This window comes from Muscardinus avellanarius (genome assembly GCF_963383645.1).
Source record: "Muscardinus avellanarius genome assembly, chromosome: Y".
In the NCBI taxonomy this organism is placed as follows: domain Eukaryota; kingdom Metazoa; phylum Chordata; class Mammalia; order Rodentia; family Gliridae; genus Muscardinus; species Muscardinus avellanarius.
In genome coordinates this window covers 8,689,977-8,693,443 of record NC_137809.1, presented here as the reverse complement: position 1 = coordinate 8,693,443, position 3,467 = coordinate 8,689,977, and the positions used below count along the sequence as shown (strand labels likewise).

Below are 3,467 nucleotides of genomic sequence, written 5' to 3'. Positions count from 1 at the left end.
ATGTGCTTTTCAGCAAAGTCACCCTTTCATACAAGCTAATATGGAAACCACATGTAACACTTTAAGCCAGACTATATAGTGTAGCTTCAAGAACTTGCAGTACATTACCAGCTGTGATTCTCCTGAAAAATCCCAGGGACCTCAAAGTCACAAGAAGAAGTGAACAACCAGCAGCCGAATTCAGAAGTTGGCTTGAAGATCTAGTTGCTGTAGTTTGGATTAACTCCCTGCTTAGTCTCACCCCAAACTGCATTTATAATTTTGTGACTGAGGATCATTTGTTTGTTAATGCACTGTGAATTTAACTTTAGACAACTTATTACTTTGATGTCCTGTTGGCTCAGTAATGCTCAAGATATCGATGTTTTGGCAAAATAAAGTTACTGAACTTGGGCTACATCAAACCTTGGCACACAGGTGTGATACAGCTTAACTGGGAATCATCAGTTTGTTCATACATATGATTAAAAAAAAACTTTAAAAATAGTGCCTGTTATGATATTTAGATTGAAAGGAGAAACATCTTAAAACATAAATTGTTTCTAATGTGACAGACTGTACCAAGTTAAAAGTTCTAATTTGCTCACTCTATCCTTGATATAGGCATTTGGAACCTTTTTAAATGCTTTTAAGAAGCCATTCCAGCCATGATAAAGGTGTGTGTTTTTTAACATGCCATGCCATTTTTGAAAGCACATGTTAAAGTTAAAGCAAGTAAACATACCAGTTTTCCATTTAATATTTAAAGTGGTTTATTAATCCTAAATTAGGGAGCTGTGGGCACAGTATGACAGGAAACATTTAAAGTCTGATAACTTAAAAGTTTTTGGGAGGGTTCATTTAATTATATTATTTAATGCCTGCCATAAAATTGAAATATTGGAATGGCTGACCATGGCAGTGACCAATCCTTATTACAGGCCTTGTTTGATTCTGGTCTTTAATGCATGCTAGTGTTAATGTTTTTTGGTCAAGGGAATATGAACAGGAAGGATTATACAGCAGGCTTTATTTTAATCCAGATTCACATTGCTCTGTTATAGCTGCATTGAAATGTTAAAATGGCTTACACTTGTAGACTTTGTAAATCTAAGAAGAATTATACATCGAAGCCCTTGAGATCTCACAGGATGGAAATATGAACCAAGCTGCACAAGTTGTCAGTTCTTAATATAAGTGCAATTTTAGTGTATTTTAGTTGCATAGGTTTCCATTGTATTTATAGTCACTTTATGCTAAATTTCGCCAAAGATTATTGTCCACCAGTAAAAGTGTGTCTCCCACCTGGGATTTTGTGGCCAGAATACAGTGGCTGTTAAAAATAAATTGAGTGGCATAAGAAGTTGGCAAGAATTTCTTAAAGTGCAATAGTTATTCAAGTGTATTGTGCCTTGTTCTAAAACTTTCTTAAAGTAGGTGTACTTAATAGTATTAAGGACATTTGTTACGGTGCTATTTCACTTAGTAGGTTTAGACTCCTCTACATTTTGCCCATAACTTTTTACAAAGCACTTATTTTATTGCACATTCAGAGAATTTTATATGTATGTCTTGTGTGCAAGTCCTTAAACTTCAGTCTTATTTTGTCTCTTGAAGACTGTTTGAACGCAGCTTGTCAAGAACTAGATTTTAAATTTTTATTTGGGACCATGAAATGATAGTTAAGAAGAAAACTATTTGCACATGACTGAGTTTAGATAACTTTTTGCTGCTACTTTGTGTAATATTTATGGAACATTTTGACAAATATTTATTTTTGTAAGCCTAAAAATGATTCTTGGAAAGTTTAAAGAAACTTGACCAAAAGACAATACAAAAACACTGGCACTTGAATGTTGAATGTCACCATATGTGAAATAATATATTTCGGGGTAGTGTGAGCTTTTACTGTTAAGTCCTATTAAACTTGAGTCAAATTAACCAGACTCGGCAGTGGCAGTATAGTTGTGTAATTTTGACAAAATAAAAGACAAAATTGGCAACTAAAATTGAAACATGCCAAGGTTTTGATACATTTGTCTTTAACATATTAATGAAAACACTTCTAACCACTAAAATGAAGTGTCCTCATTCTCAATGGTTCTCTTTAAGTTAAGTGATTTGTTTGATTTTGGTTTTCAGTGACTGTCTGGCATATTTGTAATCCTCAAACATGTGGTTATCTTTGTGTATTGTCATAACCAGTGACTTAATAAACATTCAGTTTTATCGGCCAGCTATATTTTCAGTAACTAAGAATAGATTTAACTTGCTGAATGTGAACATTGAACCTCAAGTCACTGTAAGTTTAGTAAAGGCTTATTGTATTTGTTTTAGATGCTAGCACTGCATGTGCTATGTTTATTCTGATTTTACTAAAATAAAAGTTGAATATAATTTCTGCTGTCAGTTGTGGCTTTATGTTTCAGAGAGGTAAAAGTGAAATGGTAGACACGGTGGCACAGGTTTGTAATCCCCGTACTTAGGATGCAGAGACAGGAGGATTCCAGGTTCATGACCAGCGCCAGCTACTTAGGCCCTCCACAATTCAGTGAGACCCTATTTCAAAATAAAGAATAAAAAATAGGGCTGGGATTTTAAGTGTGTGCCACCACACCTGGCTCCTTTTTTTTGTTTTGTTTTATTTTGAAATGAGATCTTGGGTTGGTGAGTCTTATTAAATTCCTGAGGCAGGTCTTTAACCTGTGATCATTTTGGGTCAGCCTCCCAAATATTAAAATTACAGATATGCAGGATCATGCCAAATTTCATGTGTGTGTGTGTGTGTGTGTGTGTGTGTGTGTGTGTGTGTGTGTGTGTTGAACCCAGAGGCATCCCACCTTCAAGCAACACCCTTCAAACCAATTTTACCAATTTTATTTCTTATTTGGAAATGGAATCACTAGGTTGCTGAGAGTCTCACTAATTTACTGTGGCTGGCTTCAAAACTGCTCTCCTTTCTCAGCCTCCCAAGTACTGGGATTGTGGTAAGCACCATCACACCTGGCTTAACTTTTTTTTTTTTTATTTTTACATAACTTCATGAGGCTACTCTCCTGCCTTAAATATTTTACTAAGGTAAGCCGGGCGTGGTGGCGCACGCTTGTAATCCCCGCGCTTGGGAGGCAGAGACAGGAGGATCGCGCAGGTTTGAAGCCAGCTGCGTGCGCGCTGGCTTAGGAGACCCTGTTTCCAAATAAAAATGTAAAAATAGGTTTGGAAGTGTAGCCCAGAGGTAGAAGGGCTTCCAGGACCCCAGTACCACCAAAAAAAAAAAAAAAAAAAAAAAAAAAAATTTTTTTTTTTACTAAGGTATACAAGTTGGAGTACACGGTAAAACAGGATGGAGATGTAAAAGCCCTAAATCAGATGGTAGATGTGAGTGATGATTCTTGCTGAAGTATTTTGATATGAAGGATAGGTGAATTTATAACGAATTGAGTAAATTTTAGAGGTGTTTATTCTAAATAGGATCAGTAATTGAAATA

At 35.7% G+C, this 3,467-nt stretch overlaps 1 protein-coding gene across 1 annotated transcript in view; it reads left to right on the top strand.

Annotated features, from left to right (window-relative positions):
• LOC308279535 (F-box-like/WD repeat-containing protein TBL1XR1) overlaps positions 1-3,467 on the top strand; it is a gene marked incomplete at both ends in the record, with an annotated part of 935,328 nt that overhangs the window by 466,800 nt on the left and 465,061 nt on the right.